This window comes from Lissotriton helveticus, chromosome 5_1 (genome assembly GCF_964261635.1).
Source record: "Lissotriton helveticus chromosome 5_1, aLisHel1.1, whole genome shotgun sequence".
Lineage (NCBI taxonomy): Eukaryota > Metazoa > Chordata > Amphibia > Caudata > Salamandridae > Lissotriton > Lissotriton helveticus.
In genome coordinates, this window is record NC_136065.1 from 840,394,523 (window position 1) to 840,415,632 (window position 21,110).

The 21,110-nt window shown below is 47.6% G+C and overlaps 1 protein-coding gene and 1 pseudogene across 4 annotated transcripts in view; both read left to right on the forward strand.

The window, feature by feature from the left end:
• Positions 1 to 21,110, forward strand: part of SHLD2 (shieldin complex subunit 2) — a 1,059,977-nt gene that overhangs the window by 184,983 nt on the left and 853,884 nt on the right. The gene's annotated exons all lie outside the window — the stretch shown is intronic.
• Positions 7,496 to 16,711, forward strand: LOC144752556 (nephrocystin-1 pseudogene; annotated as a pseudogene).

Here is a 21,110-nt window from a genome sequence, read left to right on the forward strand (position 1 = left end):
TGGAGTAAAAAGTGTCACGCCGGAATCTCATATTTATCTTACAGACTCTCAAAGTCCACCAGTGTGTCATTTATGTATAAATCGCCCACTCTAGTGAGCTCGAGTGTCAGCCAGTCCTGTAGCTTTCTCCAGTTGCCTGTGTGAGGGAGAGTGAGTATGGTCAGCAGCAGGAGTTCCCTGGCGTAGGGTACTAACTTCACTCGTGTTATTCTGTTCCTGCCAGTGCCCCATATTATCTAAAGGATCAGTGCATCATTGTCCTTAAACACCTCTCTAGTAATTACTATTAGAAGAGTGGAAAAATAATACAGCAGTCTAGAGAGAATGATTGTTTTAGTCAGGGCAATCTTGCCCATAACTGAAAGCGGAAGCGTTAGCCAAAACCTGACAGCTTTATTGCTGTCTAAAAGTTGGTCCACTGTGTGATACATGCAGACCCCGAGATATTTGATAGTGGTAGGTGTCCATCGTAACTTGTCTCCCAGAACTTTCAGAGTAGTCCCCCCTTGAGTAACCATTAGCAAGAATGCACAGGATTTTTTTACCAATTGACCCTTAGGCCGGAGAGTACACTGTATTGCTCCAAGGCACTTGAAGTCCCCTTGGATATCCGCAGTAGCACCTCGTGTGTATGATAGCATGTAATTCGCATACAGTGATAAATAAAGTGTGGTTCTGTTGATCCTGAGCCCCTGTTACCATGTTCCCTGGCAGATCATATCGGCTAGTGGGTCAGGTGCCAATGCAAACAGCTTGGGCAACATCGCACAGCCGAGTCGGGTTCCCCTTCCCATGCTGTAACTGCCCAAAATAATTCCGCCAGTCTTCACTTGGGCTGTCAGGTTTGTATAAAAAAGCTTTGTCCAGCCAATGAAGACAATCTCAGTCCTATGCCCGTCATTGCTAACTAAAGGAAGTCCCAAGACAGGGAGTCAAAAGCTTTCTCAATAACAGTGGCCAATGCCATGGCTGTTGGAGTAAGCTCCACTGGTGGTCCAGTACTTGAATAAGCTGCTCAATATTATGGAAGGTATTTCGTGTGGGAATAAACCTAGAGAGATCCAAGTGGATAAGGGCCTCAGTACGGGACAGCAGTCTATCTGCCACTATGTGGCTGAGAATCTTGTAGTCTATGTTTAGTAAAGAGAAGGGTCTATACTTACCAACTCTCTCTATATCATGCCTGGTTTGGGTAATGTTGTTATCAATGCTTCCCGCATGCTGTGCGAGAGTTCACGGGCTTCTCTGGCCACATTGAACAATGCGGTTAGCCTGGGAACCAAGCAGTGTGCATAGGTCACATAGAACTCAATTGGGAGGCCATCGGTGCGTGGTACCTTTCCCCTGGCTATAGCCTTGATTCTCCCCCTCCCCGATTTCTTGCTGTGAAATAACTTCTCCTATCAGTTCCGCCTTCGGCAAGGGTAGGCGCACCAGTTTGGTGCTGAGAACATAATTTCATTCTGCACTCTTTACTTAGTTCATATAGTTGTTTACTGTATTCCTGATTAATCGTTGTCTGTGAGTAAACCACCTCGTCTCGTCTATTTTTCGATGCTCAGTATTTGAAACCCCCTCTTTTCAGGGTTAGAGAGCCGTGCTTGTAATCGGCCTGACTTATCATGCACATCATGAGCTTTGGTGATATAGAAGCGGTAGTCATATCCCCATGCTAAGAGTGACTCTCTCCTTTTGCAACTTATTTTCGGCAGCAGGGTTGTCGTTCAGGTCTTTTTCCAGGCGCTGACGGAGGTCTTCTTGCAGCCGAATATCCGCATGTAATTGCACGCAGCCCCCCTCGCCATTCCTATGCATTGCCCCTTGAACACCACTTTGAAGGCCTCCAACTCCAACAATTTGTAGATGGTAGTTACCTCATTCTCTGCAAAGTAGTGGTCTACAGTATCTCCTAGTGTATCACGGAAGACTGGATCCTCCAGTAGTAGTGAGTTGAGTTTCATTGTTTGGATCGAAAGTCTAGGCATGTCCCAAGTAATCATTATTATCAGCAGGTTGTGGTCGGATGGTGTTCTGGCCAGATATTCTACCAACAAGACATTGCCCTTCAAGGGTGCTTTACACAGGATTTTGTCTAGCCGCACATATAGCGAGTGCACTCCTGAGTAATAGGAGTATTTCCCCTGTTGGGGGGGGGGGGGGGGTGTTGAAGCTGCCATGCATCTACTTAGCCCCAGTGTGTCATCTAGTCGCAAAACCCCTGGTCAGTCTTTTGCGGGGTGCGTTGGGAAGTGTGGGGTGCAATCTGTCCAAAAGTGTCTTGGCTACACAATTAAAATGTATGTATGATTTTAGCCACTAGTGCAACCAGGGTGTCTAGAAATGTGCACTGGTCTACATTAAGAGCATATATATTAGGAAATGCAATATCTTTCCCATCTAGATGCCTCGCCAAGAGTACATAATGCCCATCTTGATCTACTTAAATCACCATGGGGTGACCCAGTATCCCTCAGAACCTGGGCAATACAATGTAATATCAACAATGGTTCTGTCGGGTTCTCAACCTGATATCTTCAAATTCTGCTTAAATTGCTATACATTTCTTCTCTTCTTAAAGTTAATCAAACAAGAGCTCTAGCCATTTAAGCCCTATCCAATGCAAATCCACAATGTTTTCATAAGGGTAAACATTCGTTTTTTAATTCATCAATTAATTATTCATTGATAAATACATACCCTATCCACAAATGAGAAACACTTCATTTATATTCATTTGGTATAGTACAACTGCACATTAGAAAAGAGAAGTGATTAAAGTGTGACATAACATGCAAAAAGTGACATTCAAAGTGTATTCAATAAACAATAAATCTCAGAGAAAATAAAACATGAATGTACGTTTTTGGCCATCTTTTTAACATTCATATGTGAACACTCCAGTAATTTGATTTCAATTAGATTATTATTAGAACTGGAAGTCCTATGCTGGTCCAGTCATTAAAAAGCGTCGACGTTTCGAACCTCTGGACGCCTTAGTTGTGGGTCTAGATCGGGTCTTCTTCAGGACATAGAATAGAGGTGTAGCGCCATAAAAAGGTCTTTCTGCATTTGGACCTAGGATGCAGTAGTGTTGATAGATTTAATCAAGTCCAAGTGCTATCTGGAGTTATTCAGGCAGATAGGTATCATAAGCCCCACTGGGTTGTCTTGGCTTAGATAAGTTATTGGGAATCACGTCCCTCGTGCGACCTCGAGATTTGGAAATTTTTGAACCAGGAATGCAGCAGTGTTGATCGATTAAATCGAGTCCAAGTGCTATCTGGAGGTATTCAGACAGGTTTCATACGCCCCACTATGTTGTTACGGCATTAGACGGGTTAATGGGAATCATATCCCTCGTGCAACCTCGAGAAGCAGTCTTCGATCAAAGTCTTTAATCCAATAGCAAAGAAATGCTCACATAAACATCCGTGAGAGCGGCGGCTTTCGCATTAGTCCACCCTTATGAAAACATTGTGGATTTGCATTGGATAGGGCTTAAATGGCTAGAGCTCTTGTTTGAGTAACTTTAAGAAGAGAAGAAATGTATAGCAATTTAAGCAGAATTTGAAGATATCAGGTTGAGAACCCGACAGAACCATTGTTGATATTACATCTTGATCTACTGGCTCCATGTGAGGACGAAAGGGTTCCTCGGTTGGATCCATATTAATGATCCTCTCGCATATGTGGAGTATGTTATGCAATACACCCTGCCTCTCAATCGTTTGGTGGTGCCTGGCCCTCCGCTTGAGTTAAATGTATCTCCTGTAGGAAGGCCACCTGAACCATCAGTCGCTTGAAAAAATCCCGGCATATTGTATCGCCTGCCAGGGATGTTAAGTTCTGCACATTCCTTGTTGTGAATCTTAAATGACTTCAACATGCAAATCTCAATTGACTACACGAAATCTCTACCCAGGTAGTACCCTCTACAAAGCTAGTAATACGATTGTTCTTCTGTGTAATGCAGGGAAACAACAAACCAGAATTAACCATAACAACCCCAACGCCCTCTCCCAGGACTGAGAAGCCGAAACATATAAGATTGTTCATTGTGAGGCAACAAGAGTCAAGACCCATCGCTGAACAGTGTTGACAGGGCCATATCTCTCTTGCTGCGAAGGTCAAGTGGAAGTTCGTTCGAAAAGAAGTCCAGCGATCCTGACTTCCTATGTACTCCAGAGTCCAGGCCCATTTAGCTTTACCTCCTCTCCGGCACCTCCTTGTACCTTCCATCTTTATAGTATCCTGGCTTATCTCATACCTAGAGGTCATCAACTAGGCTAAGGGTCCGCATGGTTGAGCCCTTCTGTAGACGCCGATCGACAGGCACGCCCTTTAGAGTCTGAGCCATGTGCAGAGGCCTTTAGTAATGGAGCGACCCTTGACCCTGTGTTCAGGCAGATCGCTCCCTACGCCGCACAGCTAGCACCACCTGTCTGTGCTGTGCCTCTCCACCGCTGCTACCGTGAGTTCTAGCCCCCTGGGGCTGCTCTTATTTTTTTCTCTGCTTATTTCCCCCTTGGTTCTATGTAATTCCACTGGTTTTGTCCGCTTATTTCCCCCTTGGTTCTCTGTAATTCCACTGGTTTTGTCAGCTTATTTCCCCCTTGTTTCTCTATATTTCCACTTGCTTTTTCCGCTTATTTCCCTCATTGCCCTGTAATTCCACTCGTTTTGTCTATTTACTTCACTCGTTTCCCTGCTTCCCGCCACACTCCGTTTTCCCGCGGCTGCGTCCCCTGCAGCCCCGCCCCCTCGCTCGCCCATTCGCCAGCCCGCCCGACTCCCAGCTGCCCCTCCCTCCCACCTCCCCTTCTTAAGGGTGGCCACGTGCAGCGGGCATACCTAAGGCAAGCCTGTCCACGCCCAGCGCCAGACCCCCTTGCCCCCGCGAATGCCACGAAGCCCGACACCGCTACGACGCCAGCACCCTCCATGCACTCAACACCGGCCGATCTCACACCTGCTGCCAGGCCACCCCGAAGCGCACGCATGAACCCTTTTCCTGCTTGAACTGCAGCTACACGAGCCTTTAAACCACTACCACGTCCACCGGTGCAGGACGCAACAGCCTCCGATGCATTCTACACAACACCCGCTCCGCCCGCAAACACGCCATCGAACTCTGGGATCTACTCGACTCCTTCTCCCCAGACGTTGCCTTCCTGACGGAGACCTGGATGACCCCTCCTCGGCACCTGACATCGCCATAGCCATCCCAGATGGCTACAAGATCACCCATAGGGACCGCACCAACGGAACAGGAGGAGGAATCGCCATCGTCCACAGAAACACCCTCAGAATCTCGACCAGCACCGATGACATGCTTAGCACCGCCGAACACCTGCACTCCCACATCCACACCGACCCCAACCCCACCCTCAGAGGAACCCTCGTTTACAGACCACCTGGCCCCCGGCCACAGTTCAGCGACTCCATCGCTGACGTTGTCAGCACGCACTCCCTTGCATCCACGGACTACATCTTCCTCGGAGACCTGAACTTCCACCTCAAGAACACCAACGACAGCAACTCCACCCTGCTCGACAACCTCGCCAACCTCAGACTCAAACAGCTCATCACGATTCCCACCCACTCCGCCGGACACACGCTTGACCCCATCTTCTCCGCCAGCAGCCACGTCACCCTCAGCCACACCACCGAACTCCACTGGACTGACCATCGCTGCGTCCACTTCACTTTCGAGAAGTCTGCCACGCACCACCGCACACAATGGGCCCCCACTGTAGCTGGAGCAAAATCCCCGAAGACCAGCTAGCCACCACCCTTGCCCGAAACCCACCAAAGGACTCTACCGACAGCGACTCCACCACCTTCAACCTCAGGCATTGGATCAATGACTGCGCCAACACTCTCGCCCCGATTAAGAAACCCTCGAACAGACCCACTGACAGAAAAGCCATCTGGTTCACCGCCGACCTCCAGGCATCCAAGCGGGCCTGCCGTAGGCTCGAGAAGAAGTGGCACCACGAACAGACACCGGACAGCAACACAGCCTACAGGAGCTCCATCCGTAAACACCACCAACTCATCCGAACCGCCAAAAGGACCTCCTTCAAAGACCACATTGACAACAACGCACACAACAGCAAAGAGCTCTTCAACATCGTGAGGGAATTCTCCAACCCCAACTCCAACGACATCCAGCAATCACAAGACCTCTGCGACTCCCTAGCCACCTTCTTCCACCGCAAGATCGCAGACAGCAGCAACAGCATCAGCAACCAGGCACCCCGACAGACACAGTCACCTCAGTCGCACCGCCCCCCAGCCACACCAACTTCCTGCTCTCCTGGACCCACGTCAGCGACGAAGACACCATCAAAATCATGAACACCATCCACTCCGGCTCACCATCTGACCCCTCCCCGCACCACATCTTCAACAAAGCAAGCTCCACCATCGCACCCCATCTCCGCAAGATCACCCACAGCTCCTTCGAGTCCGCCACCTTCCCGGAGAGCTGGAAGCACGCCAAGATCAACGCCCTACTCAAGAAACCCAAGGCAGACCCCAAGGACCTGAAGAACTTCCAGCCCATCTCCCTCCTCTCGTTCCCGCAAAAGCAATCGAGAAGATTGTCAACAGGCAACTGACCTCCTTCCTTGAAAAGAATAACAGCATGGACCCGTCCCAATCTGGATTCTGCAGCAACCACAGCACTGAAACTGCCCTCATCGCAGCCACCGACGACATCAGGGCCTTGCTGGACAGCAGAGAAACCTCGGCCCTCATCCTCCTGGACCTCTCGGCTGCCCTCGACACCGTCTGCCACCACACCCTCCGCGGACGCCTCCACAACGCAGGGATCCACGACAAAGCACTGGACTGGACCACCTCCTTCCTCACCGGCAGAACCCAGAGTGTCCGCCTCCCGCCATTCTGCTGTAAAGACACTAAGATCATCTGCGGCGTACCCCAAGGATCGTTCCTCAGCCCAACAATCTTCAACGTCTAAATGGCACCGCTCGCCAACATCGTTCGATCGCACGACCTCAACATCATCCCATATGCCAACGACAACCAACTGATCCTCTCCCTCACCAAGGCCCCCACCACCGACAAATCCAACCTTCACGAAGGAATGAAGGCCTTCGCCGAATGGATGATGAACAGCCGCCTGAAACTGAACTCAGACAAGATGGAGGTTCTCATCATCGGATCCACCCCGTCCGCCTGGGACGACTCATGGTGGCTGGCCGCACTGGGAGCTGCACCAACGCCCACCGACCACGCACGCAACCTGGGAGTCATCCTGGACTCCGCGTTGTCAATGACCCAGCAAGTAAACGCTGTCTCCTCCTCCTGCTTCAACATCCTCTGCATGCTCCGCAAGATCTACAGATGGATCCCCACCAGAACCAGAAGGACTGTCACCCAGGCCCTCGTCGGCAGTAGACTGGACTACGACAACGCTCTCTAAGCGGGAACCTCAGCCAAACTCCAGAAGCGACTACAACGCCTCTGCATGCCTTATCCCCCACCACAGCCACATCACAGCCCACCTGAAAGACCTGCACTGGCTCCGCGTCAACAAGAGGATCACCTTCAAGCTCCTCGTCCACGCTCACAAAGCACTCCCAAACACCGGACCAGCGTACCTCAACGAACGACTCACCTTCTACACCCCGACCGGCCAGCTTCGCCTCGTTAACCTCGCCCTCTCCACCATCCCCCGCATCCTTCGAGCAACCGCCGGCGGCAGATCGTTCTCCACCTCGCCGCAAAAACCTGGAATACCCTCCCCATCCGCCTACGACAGACCCAAGACCTGAAGACTCCTCAAGACCTGGCTGTTCGAGCAGTAGCAGCACCCCGCCCCCCCCTCCCAGCGCCTTCAGACCCTCTCGGGTAAGTAGTGCACTCTACAAATGATTGATTGATTAGTTCAAAATGGTTTTGGTGGTAATGCCTTACTTCAGCTACTACCTGCACTCTGGCCTTGGCCATCTGCTCCTTTGATGGGCGATTTTGGGCTTGTCAGTTTCACCATATTTGTCGTCGGTTGTCCCTTTGTTCATCTGTGTGTTGGCTCCTTTAGTGTTTAGCCAGCTCTGTCCCTCCTGATGGTTATGGGAGAAATGTGTTGAGTCCTACTCCACTACCCTTAATTTTGTCAGAAACAGGAGGGCCCATTTTAGGCCCATGTTGCGTAGTTGGTGTTTCACCGCCGCATAGGAGGAGAGCTAATTTTGAACTGTCACTGTGTAATCTGGATATGCGGTTACAATTGAGCCCTCCACCTTCCAGGACCCTGTAGCAAAAAAATCAAGTTCCTGACTCTGTAGTTTAATATCCATGCAATAATTCGTCATGGAGCTGCCCCCGGCTGTGGCGGTCGTCCTGGGTTGCGATGTGCTTGTTCAATGGAAAATAACTGGGAGAGTTTACCAGCCAGTACAGTGTTCGTCAGCCAGTTCTCCAGGACCAGCTCCACATTAGAACCTTCCGGTCGGTCTGGGAACCCAACTAGTCGGATATTGTTGCACATAGAGCGACCTCCAGCATCTTCTGCCCTTTCCTGTAGTTGTATCATGCTCACTGCAAGCTGCTGCAATTGATTATGCAACCCATGTACTATTGATCAGAGCTCCGAGATTGACAGTTCAGCATTCTTCACCCTCTCCGACAGCTACTCAAGGTCAGCTCGACTTAGGGACACCTCTATTGCAACAGTATCTACTTTTGATTTCAGTGTGGTTTTAGTCTCCTGTATGGCCTGCAACATATGTTCAAATTGGCTGGTGTGTTTCTCTAAAGTTGATTCCAAATAGTTGAGCACTCCCCTGCTCTGCGCCTGGGGCCGAGGAGCATCCCCATTGTCGCGGAGGTGGTAGACATCATTTTTGCATGTTTAGGTTTTAGCATCAAATCCCAGGCAGTTTCACACAGTTGTGCTGGTGAGACCATGCGCTCTGGTTTACTCTGTGTCTTTCTTCCCAAGCCCGGGTAGGCTTCCTGCTTAGTGTGTGTGAGGCGAGACTGGGTAGTTGGTAGAGCTCTGCACCATCCACAGCCAGGATTCCCTCTTTTCTTTTCCTTACTTATTGATTTTCAAAAACAAAGACAAACAATGCTGCACAAATCATAGATGTACATGTACGTCCACACTATTATTTGATAAACAGGTGCAATTTGCTTGCAAGAATAAATACATCAGTCAAAAGGAGAGCTAAACGGGGAGATGCAATGACACCAACGCTGAGAATAAGGAAGAATGAAAGGGTAACACATATGTACATGCAGTTCAACAGGCAGTCTACTACAGAGCGATAAATGATATGGGTTATCAATTTCAATCACCTGCATCATCAGTGGCATCAGGTTCTTAAGTCGATAGATAGTCATGGAGAGGTTGCTAAATATCCTTGGGTCTGGAGGTTAGGGGCTGCAGGGAGGCGTAGATTTTACTAGTAGTACCGCAGAATGTCTTGTCTTTCAGTCATCGAGTAGTGTACGCACAAGCGTGCGTGGACATCCCTGCATGAGGCACTCCGGGTGGGTCAAGGAGTTGATTCCAAACCTTATCAGAACGATGTTGTAATTTTTTATTATGTTGGTTGTTCGTTTTCAGTTATTTCATCAATGATATTCAATTCATATCAATAATGTTCACAATCCATTCAGCACGTAAGTATTATTTTAGAACTCCATTTGAACTCCGATGCATTTCGGGCTGAAGGCCCTTTATCAAGGAGAGCTAGAAAGAAGAGACGAGCCTGCGTCAGTCTAACTGAGAGTACAAGAAAAAGAATAAAGTGCCTAGACACGCGTGATTGTGCTCAAAGTGATTTGTATAAGTAATGGGGGGTGGCAGTGGATCGTACAGTGATTAGGGTGTTAAAGTAAGGTCAGGTTGAGAGAAAGAAAAGGTGGTGTCACAGTGTGAGAGAAAAACTGAAAACGAGTGAATTGGCGGTGATGGGATTTAGTTGAGGTAACGTGGTACAGAGGTTGGGGTCGGTAGGGGGAGAGCAAATCTTACTTCTAAGTGCTGCCGTGCATTCGCGCAGGTTGCAATCAGTCGGCGTGGACGTTCCCGATATGATGGGTCGGCGTTGTGTTGGAAAGGTATAAGGGGAGGTGGAGGTAGAGAGAGGACTGACGGGTGAAGTCACGGGACTGACAGTGAAGCGAGGTGGCCATGTTGGAATGGGTCTGGGGGTGGAGAGAGGAGGTGTGAGGCTAAGGAGTGTGAGAACAGGACAGGGTGTAAAGAGCATAAAGAGCAATGTCATGAATAGTATAACGTGATAATATAATTATAAATAGCAACTGTATTCAACGCGATCATTAAGACCATGTGGCTTGAGTGTCTGTAGACGGTATATCCATTCGAGTTCTCTTCTGAGAAGAAATTTGCGATTGTCAATGCCCTCGGATTTTGTAATGATTTCCAATACAATGAATTGAAGTTGGGCGATGGTATGGTGAAATTCATGAAAGTGTGTAGCTACGTTGGATTTCTCATGTTTAGTACGGATATTTGATTTATGTTCATTCATACGTATTTTCATTTTTCTTTCGGTCTTACCAACGTATAGTTTGCCGCATGGGCATTTCAAGGCGTAAATCAGATTCATAGAGTCGCATGTGGCATCGACTTGAAGTTTGATCGGATAGCCTTTCATGGGGTGTCTGATGATGTTCCCCTTAATTATGCAATGGCAGTTGTTACAGAATCAATTAAATGCATGACCGCTTTTTACAGAGAGGTTATCCTGAAAACATCCTTAAGGAAGCACAAACCCGCGTCACAAACATTAGTAGAGAGGAAAGCCTAACCAAAAAAGCCAAACAAACTGACCAACGCATGTTATTAGTATCTAAATTCTCCACATCAAGCAACACATATAAAAAAATTATTCTCAAACATTGGCCTATTCTACAATTGGAACCAGACTTTCGGGACATTTTTCAAACTCCACCTATATTTGCATACACACGCAGTAACAACTTGAAAGAAATTCTCACAAAAAAACAATCACCTCACAAAGACCACAAAGGAACCTTACCATGCATGAACTGTAACAACTGACCTTACTTTAACACCCTAATCACTGTACGATCCACTGCCACCCCCCATTACTTATACAAATCACTTTGAGCACAATCACGCGTGTCTAGGCACTTTATTCTTTTTCTTGTACTCTCAGTTAGACTGACGCAGGCTCGCCTCTTCTTTCTAGCTCTCCTTGATAAAGGGCCTTCAGCCCGAAATGCATCGGAGTTCAAATGGAGTTCTAAAATAATACTTACGTGCTGAATGGATTGTGAACATTATTGATATGAATTGAATATCATTGATGAAATAACTGAAAACGAACAACCAACATAATAAAAAATTACAACATCGTTCTGATAAGCTTTGGAATCAACTCATTGACCCACCCGGAGTGCCTCAACCAGGGATGTCTACGCACGCTTGTGCGTACACTACTCGATTTATGTACATAGGCGATTGACGGAAACGCCTCCTGCGAGAGCACCCTTCCCTTGTTCTAAAACAATCAACAAATATTATAAAATTTCTTTCAACTAGGCTGTGCACCCCCCACTCCTCAATTTGTTGTCTTTCAGTCAGTCACTGGTAGTGGGGACCCTGCTGCTTCCCCAATAGAGGGCTATTTATGGCTTAGCCAGTGCTATGGCTGTGAAGCATCTCAGTCCCGGACTCAAAGACTTTACATTGCCCGACAGCGCCATCAGCGGATCTGGGTCAGCCGTATGTTCAATCATGGTTGAGATTAAGGCAAAAAGAGCCCCCTGAATGAATGGATAGCAGGCTAGTCCCAGTCTAAATGTACGAAATCGGTGTAGTCAGCAGCGCACTTGAGGCACTGATGTGGCCTCAAAGGTTCCAACCTGACAGGGTGAGGCCCTGTGCCTGGTCTCGTTCTTGATTCAGGGAGGAGAGTTTGACATCTGGATGATACCAGTAATAAGCAAAGTGGCATTGCGCCACTAAATAGTAAGGTAGAAAATCCGGGAGACCAAAGCCTCCACCTGGATTAAGGGAATGCGTGCCAAGAGGCTACGTAGGCTGGAGAAAAAATTATTCGTCAATGCAATAGGTATATTTAAAAAAGATTTAGGTAGCACCGCCATTTGTTTATAGTGATATACCCTGCGATAGACAATGGTAATTCAATCCATCAGTCCACCTTGGAGAAGAGAGTGTCAATGGCAGGACCATAGTTCTGGTGTATGACTTCAGCCCTCTGTCTGTGCAGAACGATACCCAAATACTTGGGTGAGTCTGTGCACCAGTTCAGGGGATACTCTGAATCACAGAGAACCGTGGCATCTGTAAGTGGAAAGAGTTCAGATTTACAATAGTTTATGGATAGGCCGGAGAGATGTCTGTAAGTTATTATTTCTCGTATGATGAGAGGCAGAAGCATAGGTGGACCTTTGAAAATATCAGGATGTCATCTGCATTCATGGATGCTAGGAGTGGACCAGCTCTAAACTGGAATCATCTATGTATGTGACGCTCCTGTAGATGCCGGACCAGATGATTCAGGGTGACAACAAAAAGCAAAGGTGAAGGAGGACACCCCAGATGTGTTCCTGGAGTCACAGGGAAGGCCCCATGAGTGTATCATTCACTCAATGCTGGGCCGTGGGGCCGGCGTATAGTACCATGATAAGGTTGCAGAAGTCACGGGGCACTCCTAGCTTGGCCAAGGTCACCCACAGAAATGGCCTCTCCAGCAAATCAAACACATTCTTGGCGTCCATGAGGGCTACAGCTGCTGGAGGGGTCGGGGTAATCTGATACAGCATGGCAAAGATGGTGTGGAGGTTGATGACAGACGAGTGGCGTTAAACTAAGCCAGTTCGAATGGAAGAGATTATCTGCTCCATTAATATGAAGAGGCGTGCGGTAATAACCTTAGCCAATATTTTCTTATTGTGGTTGAGCAGGGATAACTGCCTGTAGGAAGTGCACAGGTGTGCCAGCGTAGCAGGTTTCATGAAAAGGGTAATGACTGCTTCTCACAGGGTGAGGGGGGATATGCCCTCTTCAGTTGCTTCTGCATACACCTCCAGCAAGCGGGAAGTCAAAAGGCTTTGTAAAAATGATCTGTGAGTCAGAGGTCTGGGAGCCATTCAGTATGGCGATCGCATGCACTTTCTCCTCGTATGTGATTGGGGCCATTAAGAATTTCCATTGTCCCTCTGATAGTCATACCATGGACACCTCCGCTAAGTATGGAGCAATCTCCTCTAAGTCACCTGTAGCACAAGTCGTATATTGTTGTTGTTAATAGGTTAGGAACGTTTGAGCGATATCTTCATTGTCAAATGCAGTCATAACGACATCAGCGAGGTGACTCTTAATGCAATTGCTATGGTAGTTAGGAAGCGGCCTGGTCTTTCCCCCTCTCCACATTGACGAGCTTGGGCATATTTACCCATATAGGCAACCTCGCGTTCTGCCAAGTCATGGACCTCCTTTAATAATTTGGAGCCCCTGTGTAGTCGGGCGTGCTGCACACCATGCATTGTAGCCATGTCAATAGTCCGCAGTTCCCTCTCTACCCTGGATAGGTCACCGCGAATACTCTGGTGAACGACCACATGCTTGGTGATGCAAACACAGTAGATATATGCCTTAAAGACCTCCCACAGCATGGCATGCTTGTCGACTGACCCGGTGTTTAATGCACTGTGTTCATTGATAGCGTCACAACGTTCTGATTTGAGCACATTGCAACGTGTTTTCTGGGAATAACCATTGCCGGGCTGTGTGGCCTTCACATGCGATAAGCAGCAGGACCCTAACAGGGGCATGATCTGAAAGGGTGCGGGACATATGCGTCACATCTGTCGCCAAAGGAGGGTCCCCCAGGACACAAACCAGTGGTCTATTTGTGTCCAGATGTTGGGATGGCGGGCATGCCAAGCATCTGAGAGTTGGGAAGTATTGAGAAGATAATGGAGAGCGCGAAATGAGGAGGGCTTGGCGCTAGTAGTTGAGCCAGTGGAGTGCATGGGAGGATGGCAAGTTATATTAAAATTACCCCCATCACAAACTCGGAGGGGTAACAGTGCTTCAGAGGCCAATGCCCTACTGTAAGTTGGGCATGTATCTAGGAGGTATTGGTTAAAGCGGGGAACGTGAGTTTGCTGGCAGACCATGATCCAGAATACCACATAATGTCCATCAAAGGGTCACGCAGACACAAGGTGGTTCAGTCAAGCAGGTGCATTGTGCTTGATTGTCGAGCAGACAAGCAATCTGGTGGTGTGTGGTGTTAGGACTCGCTCCCTCCACTGTGTTTTTTGCATAATTGGGCCACAGCCGCAGGGGTGTTAAGTAGTAGCTGCTCTCCATTCACCTTCACGCAGAGGTGCGCCAGATAGATCATACTGTACTTGAAGCCTTGTTTCTTGAAATTATTTTATTGAATTTACAAATCGAATGAAAACAAAGCTGAATACTAGCAGCAAATGTATAAGAATATTTTTGACAACAGAGAACTTACGCCAAGCCTCCTGGACCGCAAGTGTCAAGCCCGAGAATAGGTACAGCATTAAGCCCTGATATTGGAGGAGGCCAAGCCCTCGGGCAAGACGCAGCTCTGTGTCTGAAGTTGAGGAGCAGAGCTCTAATCAGGCGTGGCGGTGCACCAGAAGGGGGGCATGGGCCAATTGTTCTATGAGCTCTCTCTACTATCAAGGTTTAGGTATAGTCTTGCCTGCTAAAGAGCTCTGTGAGTAGGCTTTCGACAAACACATCTGGTTGTCTGATGTTTGTGGATTCAGCCGCCCCCATAATCCTCAGATGACTGCGGCGTGATTGCGCTTTTAAGTCTTCATTTTGGCTGTTGCAGATTTCAGCATGCGTTCTACCTTGTCCAGGCACTTTATGACATAGGTGGCATCGAGATTCTATGTTCTGCCCCGCCCAATCACGTTGTGTGGCTGCCAGTGGAAACGACGAGCTGAAGAAGCAGGTTGACTTTTTGCTCCAAGAAAGCCATGAAACTACTTCTCTGGACCATGCAAAGAGAAGCCTACTTTATCAAAGATGTGTCCAGTTGAAGAAGTCGGTGGATAAAATTAAGGAAGTTCTCCAAAATTTGAGGAAGAGCGATGAATCTGCACCAGTGGGAAATTATGATCAAAGAAAACAAGATGAACAGAAATGCTTATCAAAACTGTCCACGGATCTCCAGAACCTTGCAGTGGCTCTAGGAGAGATGAATATGGGTACAGATGAAAAATCTAATGCAGCAAAGGAAGTAGAAGAAAGGGAGGATGATGAGGAGGAGGGAGAGACAGAAGAGGAAGAGGAGGAAGATGAGAGTAAAAATGAGGAGGAAGAAGATGAAGTGGATGATGATGAAGATGATGATGAGGCAGAGGATGAAGAACAAGCCAATATGAAAGAGTACACTGCTGTAGGTGATTCTCATGCCCAACAAGAAGAGGATCTCACAGTTAAAAAAGGTGAATTGTTGCACATACTCGATAAGAGGCCGGATTGCTGGTGGGCTGTGGAAAATAACAAAGGAAAGAAAGGCTGTGTTCCCAAAACGTACCTTCAGGTTTACAGCGAACAAGGATTCAACAGAGAGTCAAGTGAAGGGGAAGGTGAAGAAGATGAGGGTGAAGCTGATGAACCCACTGATGGGGCAAATCAAAATCAGAGTGCCAAAAGAAGTTCTGAGTCTGAGTTGAATTCGGCAACAAAACCAATTGCAAAGATGAGTGCAATCGATGCTTTGGCAACCATGGGAGTCATACCATCAGGATTTCGGATATCAACTTTCCCCCGAATTCTTGATAAAGAAAAACACCTGCGAGCAAGTCACTGTATCCAGCCTGAGCTCACGCCTTCTCAGCTTACCTTTAAAGCTCTTGTATGGTATGCCGAAACAAATGTGATTCAATCCAGACAGAGTCGTTTGTCTCTTGTTTTAACTTTATGGAGTTGTAAAAGGATTCCGTTACCAGGAACGAGCATACAAGTGCTCAGCAGACATGTTCGCCTTTGTCTATTTGATGGTAGCAGGGTGCTGAGTAACATCCATACTGTCCGAGCAACATGGCAACCCAAAAATGCAAAAACATGGACCTTTTCGCCACGGGTCTCTGGCATCCTGCCCAGCTTGCTTGATGGTGACTGTTTTGTCAGATCCAGTTCCCCATCCACAGACATTGGATTATTATTTGAACTAGGAATTACTTATATGCGCAGTACAACTGGAGAAAGGGGAGAGTTAAGCTGTGGCTGGACAATCTAAAACGTTTGGACTCCGGAGGAATTCCTGCTACTCCCAAGACCTACAAACTTCCTTTGAATGGCGGTACACCATATGAGAGTGGTGTTGAGTAACATCCATACTGTCCGAGCAACATGGCAACCCAAAAATGCAAAAACATGGACCTTTTCGCCACGGGTCTCTGGCATCCTGTCCAGCTTGCTTGATGGTGACTGTTTTGTCAGATCCAGTTCCCCATCCACAGACATTGGATTATTATTTGAACTAGGAATTACTTATATGCGCAGTACAACTGGAGAAAGGGGAGAGTTAAGCTGTGGCTGGACAATCTAAAATGTTTGGACTCCGGAGGAATCCCTGCTACTCCCAAGACCTACAAACTTCCTTTGAATGGCGGTACACCATATGAGAGTGGTGTTGAAGTGGATCCAACAATCTCAAGATGAGTGAAGGTTGATGAAAGCAACCGAAATGCATTGGGAATGTGTTACTACTGAGGATGAACTATGTATGTTTCCTGCCGCAAAAATAAGGCTCGGATGGGCATATTTACCACATCAGAATTGAATACATAATGGTTTTTCATGTGACGGATGAAACCGAATAACAAAAAGTGGGAATTGGAATAAATGGATGAAAATTACTAAACTGGATACAGTTTTGGAATGTTTGTGCAACAAAGTCTTTCAGCAGAGGGAGCGATATTACGTTCCCTAACCCATTGGCATATATTTTCTTACGTGGTTGGAGGGCGAACCACGATCCTTTAATGCACGCACTCGCTCATATGATCCAGGAGACTGTTAAGAGTCTCAAACCCGGTATCTATCAGTTTGAATTCAGTGTGGAGCTCAGTCATGATGGCAGCTGCACCATCTAATGGTGGTGGGCTAGCATCGTTGTGTGAGAACTCTTCGGTAACCGAGAAGGAATGGTGACGCCTCGGGCCCTTGACCAGGTTGAAGGAGAGTTTCTTTTGTTTGGGGTCACTGCGCTCCATCATAAGTGCCAGCCACGCAATCCAGCTGCAGAAAGAATCGCCAATGCGTAGAGAGCCCACCTGGCGTAAACCAACGCTTTGGTGATCAATGGTGAGTAAGGCCTCGGCACAGTCGAGTCTACATGTGGTGCAGGCTGAAGAAGCGGTAGGCTGGAGTGTGATTATCAGACTAAGAGGTGATGGGGCCCAACCGGGAGCAGTGGCTGCCTACAAGGACGGCTCCTGGCAGAGCGCAGCCGTGTGCAAGCTTTATGGCTGATACATGGGCGATCCTTCGACACTCAGTGATAAAAATGTTATGTGCTGGCTGAATATGGGGTTGATTGGGCCACAGATGATGTACCTCACCCTCTGATGTAGAGGGAGGCTGCTCATATGCAGGGAAAGTCCCGGGTCGTTATCACCGGAGCGCAGCAATGTCATAGGAGCAGGCCCGCGCTGTAATCGGACATTCGCACATGCGGCACAGGCCCCAACGGCTTAGCAGTGCGGCCCAGGCCTCAACGCCATAATTGCTGCATCGCTGTCCTTGTCACAGGTTTGGTCATCTCCACGTTAGTGGTGGAGAAGCGGAGTCAGCCCACCGAGCCCCGCATTGTGCAGGTACATGCCGCAGCCCTGCCCTCATGCTCACCAGTGGTCCCTGTCACAGCGTGGCCTCCGAGGGCCGCATCAGGCTGCGGTGGTCAACTGTGCAGAGGATGATGCCTGGAGTGTCCCGGACGAGCAGCAGTTATGGACGAGGGGAGGGTCCTTCAATCAGTAGGAGCCCCAGAAGCATGTGGGTGATGACGGATAACTGATGAACTGTAACAGAAATTAGCGCTCGGCTCCGGAGCTTCAACGGCTGGTGGCCATCTTTGTTGCTGGCTTGGCCATGACCCCTAGGCTTTCCTCTGTAAAGCAATCAAGGCTGCCCCCTTCCTCAATAAGGTAGATCATAGGTTCGGGCAAACTGACGTCCCATAATGTCCTATGGTGTGAAGTTCGGGCCCCATTAAATCGCCGCTCTGGGTGTACCCAGTGTTAGGAAGGTCGTGCAGAATAGGTTGTTCTTCTATTTTTGATCCAGGTAATTGGTGGGCTTGAGGTGCCTTTTTCCTGAAAGAAACAGTGTCTACTATGTACTGGGCCCCCAACTGTTGGGCCCTTTGCGTTGTTGGCTCCCTTTGCGTTGTTGGCTGGGTCTAGAATTAGGGCAAAGCCCTCCTCTTCTTGTGTCCAGATCATGCTGCAGCCTAATGTAGGCCCGGCATCATGGCCATGCTCAAGCTTACACCTAGGCCCTTTCACCGACCTCAACAGAGCTTTTTGAAACTGGACTCTAAATGCCAGTCAGCTGTTCTTAAGATATCTTCCAATCTGGCCCCTCAAAGAATGCCCTAGAAGATATGGCACCCCTGTTGGCATTGGCGCAAACACAGAAGTGCCAATAGCCACTTCTTGCGGCACCCATCTCATTCATCGAGCCCTAGTGGCTGAAGAAACTGCTTTATGGGGTCTAGTGATAGAAAGTAGTAATTAGGTTCATGTGATTCACATTTATACTCTTGTAAGCACCGCACCACACACACAAATTGGGTTTGTCAGGACAAACTAGGTAATGAACCGTCTGTGTATTAGACTTTGTGCATCCAGTGATGGAAAACATAACCCCATCAGGGGTGAATGATTGGCCTGACAAGTCTAATGTTTGTAAGTCTGAAAATCTTTTGCAAGAGATGATGCAAAGTGGCATAGGTAACGTTACAAAAAGGTGTCTTCTAGACAAATCAGAGTTATCAGGCCAATTGATATATAAGCAAACTGCTTCCTTCACATATCATGTTGGTATATTTGGGCCCTGGGGGTTTGAATAGTCTGATACCCCTTATGGATTTACAGATTAAGATGTCATGCTGAAACTGACTGAGTTTATGGTGAAGAATGCTATACCAACTTCTGCCATCTGGGAAAGAAAATTCAGAATGAAAACGGTCTACCCTCACAAGATCCACATGCCTTTCCACACACCAACTGCAACAAGCTGCACCAGGTAGAGTTGTATCTCTTATGGGTTCCTGAGGCCCATGCTTGTTTCACATAGTATGATGCCATTTGCAAAAGTCCTGACAATATCCATCATCGCCTGAGATCCGCCAGGCCATGAGAGTTGGAAAACTGTACTCCGTTCAGTTCAGTTCAATTAGTCTTTATTCGATGATTCCAATCAAAAGACACAATAAAACATAAGTGTTTAGGACAATTTAAATTATATAATATGCATTATGTTAAGAAACAGGTAACACGGTTTAATAATTCAAACAGGGGAGCCTTCTGATCAAGGCTTAGTCAAACAGCACATGAAATTCCCAAACCAACCTCAAGGTTTTTCCGTCTCAACTGAGAAATTTCACCAGAGCGATGACAATATCTGAGCGAGTGTTTGATACCAGAATGCGAAAAGCTGTTGTACTTGATCTGGTACAGAGATTAGAACACAGTGTCCAAGCCACCTACGACGGGGGGCATTGTACGCTGGGCACACAAAAAGTACATGGGTTACCGACTCTTTCTTAGATGGGCACGAAGGGCAATTAATATCTGGAGCATTATTCCATTTTGCAGTGAAAGATCTTAGGGGAAAGGTACCTACTCTAAATTGGTGGTATAGTTTCCTGTCGCCAGGTTTGGTGATCAGATTCCAATAGGCCTCTAGTTCTGTCACAAGTTTATGCTCCATGAAGATGCCTGTTAGTGAGCTACTGCTCACTAACAACAGGGACTTCCTGGTGATCATGGCCCAGTAGAGTTCTTTATCCTCATTTTTACTGGGAAACGAGTTCCCTATTGGATCTTCCCTCAAGTGGCGAAGCCCCATATCCAGCATGTTACTCTTGATCTTCTACAGCCATTTAATCTTTGAGGACTGGGCGACTTGTCTAATATACATAAGCACATTGGCGTAAGACGCCAGTTAAGGTATGGTCCAGATCCTCCTCCAATAGGCTAGTGGTCTGAATCCCACAACTTTGTCATGGAAAGGCAGCCTAAATCTAGCAGCAGGGGCTTGATGGGGATGGATGGGGGCAGGGCGGTCAGTGATCTCAAAAACATATTTTGCACAAGAACTAGGGATGTTAGAGTTTCAGACCCCCATAGTTCAGCGCCATATGTTATAGAAGCTCTGACCTTCTCGTTGTAAATCGATAGAGCTGGCCCCATCGGTTTAGTACTAGAGAGTCTATATTCTTTAAGTAGGGCTCCTGCTAACTGGTTGTGCCTAAGAACTAGGACATCTAACTGTGGAGTCCAGTTCATCCTCCTACCCAAAGTCACACCGAAGTAAGTAAAGGTATCCGTTTGCTCCAAAAGGGCTTCATTCATTGCAACTCTGCTTTTAATATGTTTGTATTTATGCAGCACCATCAACTTGGTTTTATCGACATTTACTACAAGTTCATGGTCGTTGCAGAACTCTGTAAATCTAACAAGGGCACGTTGCAGACCGGATTGAGTTTTGGATCAAATTAAAGAATCATCTGCAAACATTAATAAGGGGACCCTTGAACCGGCAAGAGTTGGTGCATCTGTTGGAAAGTTAGCGTAGTATGAAATAACCTTATTAATAAACAGGGAAAATTGGGTAGGGGCAAGGACACATCCTTGCCACACCCCCTTATTTACTGGGAAACAATCAGGTAGTTGACCCTGCTGTCCCCACCTGACTTGAGCGTAATTTGCCTCATTTAACCTGATGACAAAGCTTAAAATTTCTAGGGGCATCCCAGCCTCCTTTAGGACATCCCATAGCTTTTGATGAGGGACCAAATCAAATGCTGATTTTAAATCAACAACCGCTGCGT